Source organism: Octodon degus, unplaced genomic scaffold (assembly GCF_000260255.1).
Source record: "Octodon degus isolate 3935 unplaced genomic scaffold, OctDeg1.0 scaffold00272, whole genome shotgun sequence".
NCBI lineage: Eukaryota > Metazoa > Chordata > Mammalia > Rodentia > Octodontidae > Octodon > Octodon degus.
In genome coordinates, this window is record NW_004524848.1 from 2475101 (window position 1) to 2480702 (window position 5602).

The window sequence follows — 5602 nt, forward strand, 5'->3', positions numbered from 1 at the left end:
CTTAATTCTCTCATCTGGAAAATTAGGTTGCTGCTAAAGCACTTATTTCACAGAATTGTTAGGAGGGTTGAATTCTCTCATTTAATGCTATTTGAAATATTTGACATATTCTCTGACAAATGGTGAGTGCCTAACATATGCTAGCTTTGTTATTTATTATTGACACCAATTATAAAATTGGCACAGTGCACTTTCTCAGCACATGGTACTATCTGGCAAGTTTTGAAAAAGCTGTATGTCCAATATTTTCTCTGAGATATTCTTTTTTAAAAAATGTATTTTTTACAGGGTCTACAGGGTGTTCAGGGTCTCACTATGTAAATTAGACTCTTAGTGAACCTCCTATTTTCAGCCTCCTAAGTACTGGGATTGCAGGTGCACACCACCATGTCCAGTCTCATCGTCTCAATCAATGTCTCAGCACACTGTGGGTGGGGATGCCATGGCACCCTGGGGATCTAACCCCAGCCCCTGCACCCTGCCTAAGCAGGCGCTTTAGTCCCATGAGCTATCTGGCTGGCCCTTGAGATATTATTCTTAAAAATGTATCCAAATAGCACTCCAGCTGTTACATACATGTAATCCCAGCACTTGGGAGGCTAAAGGAGGATCATTTTGAGTACCAGGCAAACCTAGGCTACATAGCAAGTTCAAGGCCAGCTTGGACTACTTAGTGAGTTTAAGACCAGCCTGACCAGAGCAAGAACCTCTTAGGAAAACTCCAAACAAACAAATGAATAAATCCAAACCCTAGTTTGCTAGTTCTTTCAGGATAAATGAGTGTATTTATAGAAATATAGGCTGTGGGTGTGAATAAAATCTCAAATCAGCCTGAATGATGCTTCATAGTCTTTTAAGGCCTGGCTGAGAAGAAAGGAGTTGTACTGAGTCGAATAGCATATCTGCCATGTTCTTGAGCATCAGAATCTCAGATTCTGGCCTCATATGAAGATAGGCTCTTTGCAAATTGGGACATAAAAAGTTCAGAGCAAATCATACTAGATTAAGGAAAGCTATAAATTCCATGATTAGTGACTTTAAAAAGACCATTAAAAGATGTAGTTACATAGAATGGACTATGACTTCTGATTGTAAGGCAGAGACTTGTGTGGTATCTATGGAGAATGAGACATTCTCCAATGCTAGGAGAGAGACACAAAGGACATCATGGCTCCAATTCCAGATCCAGCCCTAATGACATTTTTATTTGGCCCTTTAGATCTGTTGCTGTTTTAAGCTACCAAGTTTGTGTTCTTCATGGCACCCTTGTGGACATGGTGGCTTTCCAGCCAGAAAGGCAGCAGCACCTCCCCTCTCCAGGCAGAATCAAAGGAGGCTGAAGAGGATTCACACAACTGGGTCCTGCATGCACCTAGGGAGCTCCAAGACCTCGGGAATGGGGTCCCGGAAGAACAAATCCCAGAACATTGCTCACCACCAGATGGACACAAGGACTGGGCTCCCAGGAAATACCAACTCACAGATTCTTTTGAGCATATAGATAAAATGTGCTCAAAAGATTATTTTCTTATATTTCCAGAACAACACCAAAACCTAAATTTGAATGGCTGTATTAAATAAAAAACATATTAGCTAGGTTTATATATAACATTTACAATTTTCGTCTAGGGATAGCTAATACTCTAATATTTTTAATGAAGTGGATTATTTGCTTTGAATGTCCAGGGGACGGTTTGCCTAGGCCTCATGCTAGCACTTCCTACAGAGGTTTGCTGCCAAACTCAATGTGTAGCAAATTGGTAGCAGCGGGCAGGAGCTATGTCTCTAGTTCTGCACACTTAGCCATCATTCATCCAGGTCTCTATTCTCCTGACTCCAGCTCATCATCATACTGTATGACAACTAATAGACACATTTACAGTATGGCAGAAAAATATCAGACAGAGTCACATAAAAAACTTAGGATACAGGCAGTTAAAATCAAATCACTAAGACAGACATGTTGCATTAACTCAAAGAGAAGGGCCCTGAAGTCTGGGGAAGCCTCGGAGATGGACAGCTACAGAACAGTTTTGCTTGCAGTTTGTCCCAGCTGTGCATATTAAACCACAACTCCCCACATCATCAGTCTTGCCTCACCTCTCCCTTGTTATTCTCATGCATCTGTAGGCCCACTGTAGATCTCCATCCTTAACGTGCTCCTCAGCTGACCTCCTTCTGCCCATTGCTGCTGACCTTACATGAGGAGAAATGCAGCAATCATCTAACAATCTCATTTGGGCTCATGGAGTAAGCAACACTGTAGGACCGAGGGAAAACTTGCTCCTGAAAGTTCACTGGAATGAACAGAGAAAGACTCACAGGGCATCACAGGAATGTGATCGGCCAAATACCTAGCAAGGTTTAGGTCCTTAAGTAGCTTTCCTCATATGATGTGGAAACAGAGAGGGTAAGAATAGAGGGGATCCAGACAAGTTTTGGGAGAAAAGGGGAGAACTTTGCTGTGGACAGAGCTCTTTCTATGCAGATAAAGCCTCTCAGGTAATCTCTCAAAGCTGCCCCCAGAAGGGCAGGAAGAGAAGCCCACATGGACTAAATACTTTCATGCTTGTTTTCTCTGATGACTGATCTTTCTTGGTTATTTTGAGCATTTCCCAGGAGAGGCAAAAACAATTTCATTTCTTTTGAAAGAAGTTTTTTTCAGTCTGAGAAGGAATATTGAGAGGAAGAGAGAACTTCCCTATGCTGGGGCCAGAGAAGAAAGAAAATTGCAGGCCTGAAGTCTGAGCCTCTTCCATCTGCTGGGTCAAGTAGAGCACAACACATTGGGTTTGCTTCTGAAGCCGAAGGACCATGCTAGGAAATGAGATGGCTCAGATGACTGCTACCTGGGCTCTCAGGTATTGAGTGGGCCTGGGACCATCTGACTTGCCCTAGGGTCACACCATGGCTGCTATCCTGTTCCTTTTGGGATCCTTGTTTCAGAAGCTCATCTGAGTTCCTTCTAAATCACTGTCCCTATGTAAATGTCTGTCTCCCTCTGTCTGTGCCTGTGGAGATATAAAAATCAATAAAGCAAATCAGATGAGACTAAAATTATTCTGTGTGAGAAATGAGCCCATGACTCTTGAGTTTAATCTTAGGTTGTGATAGGTTTTTTACTTTTTTGTCTCCCAGTACTTGGAGTTGAACCTAAGGCCTGTGCATGGACCTACAGTCTCAGTTCTTTACTTATTATGTGTAGACACAGGATCTTGCTAAATCACTGAGTTGTCCACACTGGGCTTGAACGTGCAATCCTCCTCCCTCCACCCTTCTTGGGTGCTGATATCAAATGCATCACCACCATGCTCTAAAGTTCTTTTTATTTGCTTATCCTTGGGATGCTGGAGATGGAGCCTAGGGTCCCTGCTCAAGCACCTTACCACTGAGTTGTAAGCCCAGCATGGATAACTCTTTTAAAAGAGAAAACAATGAGAGAAGACAGTGGTATTTTTATCCTTGAATTATCATATTATAAAAATTACTTTTTTCTTTTCTGCCTTCTAGATCTTGCTTCATCATTTTTGGTTTGATCCCTTGCAATGTTTCACAGTGAAGATAAATGTTTTGGAGTCAGAATGTAAACATGGGCAGGTACTGAATGAGCCACTGCACTGAGCACAATGAAGAAGGCTTCTCAAAGAGTGAACAAAGTAACACCCTCTAGCTAAAATGGCTGCTCTGATAGCTTTGCTCATCTGGCTGCCGACCATTACTTTGGTGTGTCACGCCTTTCATGTCAGCCACAGGGCCTACAGGCAGACGACCAGTCACCCAGTCACTACAAGTCTCCTGACTCTCCCTTTACTCTGCCCCTGCTCCTCCCTGGAGAGACCAGCTGACAATCAAGGGCTCTGCTGCACCTGGCTAGATTTAGACAGGCAGAATCAGTCACAGGTTGGGAGTAGAAGGGCGGAAGACTGAGATTGTCTAGATGGGAGATTTATCACCATGGTGCCTTTCTGTTGAGTCCTTTTTCCAAGGTCATAGTCCCTATCAGAAGACTTCTTTGTGTATCTCAACCTCTCCAAGCTTGTGGTGAATGCTTCCTCTTCACCATTTCCAGCACCAGCTCTCTGTTGCTTTACAACAAACTATCCATATATCGGTTAATAATCTACCAATCCCGTTATGGTACAGCTCACCGTTAGTGCTGTCAGAAGCTTGTGCTCTGGAGAAAGATTTAGTTGTGCACAGCTGTGGCTGCAAATGAGCCTGGTGTGGTTCACAACTCTCCTACAGTGTGATTCATCCAGAACTTTTTTCTAAGCCTCAATTCTTCAATCCCTAAAAAAGCATAGTGGTGGTTCCTACCTGCTAGGATTTTGGTGAGGGTTAAATGGAATAAGTCCATGTAAGTTCAGCACAGTCTACAATATGGAAGCTGTTCTATTAATGGAGTAATTTTGTTATGCAAGAAAAGGTACAGCATACCCACCCTGCTGACCTCCAATGGCAATGTGCCGTCAAATCTGACTCTCTGTGGTCACATTTCAGTCAAGCAGTCATGTAAAGCCCAGAACCACATGACAGGGTCTAGGGCTAGGAATGGAGAGGGCTGGGGCCCAAGGCAATCTCTATCTGAGATTTTGCTGCCTGATCAGTCTCATCCTGGGGCTGCATCAATCACCAGGGAGCCTGAGCCACACACTGCAGGTCCTGATTCACAGGCTCCTCCCCTGCTTAGCTTTGGCCTAGGCACAGCACTGGATCATCCTGGCAGGCTATGGCTCAACCCTATAGTCATGGTTCATAGACAGAAAGGGACAGATCCATCAGCTTCCAAAGAAAGCAAAGATAGAAAATCCCAGTGCTAGGATGTGGGCCCTGTGGCAGGGTTGCAGCTCTAGAGCAGAATTGGCAGTGTGTCCTGTCAACTGGGATAAAGGTCAGGCCCAGATTTGCATAACTCAGTATCATCAGGAATACTCAAACCACTGGCTACTGCACAGGGTCAGCATCCTGCTCCCACACAGAAGCACAGCTCCTGTTCCTGCCTGCAGGTGACCCCTCCCTGTCCTCCCTGCCCAGCTCTTCTCCAGTCAAAGTCTCTAGGACATCTTCTCTCCTCTCATCAATTTGCCCAGCCTGTGTATTCATTCATTCATTCATTCATTCATTCATTCATTCATTCATTCACTCATTCAATAAATATTCATCCTACTCTCTCAGAGGATGTAGTCTACACATGATTCTGGGAAGTCTCCTAGGACAAAGCTCCTCAGTGACCATTTGGTGTGCCCAGGAGTGAGACTCCCTCCCTCTTCTACACATTAACACTCTCGTATGGCCCCATGTTCCCCTGTACTTCTGTCATGTTGGTAGAACTCATCATTGCTCACAGGAAGGCAGTGTTAAAAGCACTGGCAGTAGAAGGGGGTGGTGAATAAAGGCAGGAGACAAGAAAAGGAATGTTGTGGGACTGTCCTGCTTCAAGGTTGTATATGGTTAGATTTCTGGACTTATGTGTAAACATAAGAATTATATAATTCTTTATGCTTATTTTTAAAATATATTCTAATTTTTAAATGTTTTTTCATCATATTCTGTAGGGACTTAAAGTTCAACATATCAATACTTGATGAAAAATACCTGTTCC

At 43.6% G+C, this 5602-nt stretch overlaps 1 pseudogene; it reads right to left on the bottom strand.

Annotated features, from left to right (window-relative positions):
- Positions 1-2186, bottom strand: part of LOC101575562 — a 20000-nt pseudogene extending 17814 nt beyond the window's left edge.
- Positions 2187-5602: the final 3416 nt, after the last annotated feature.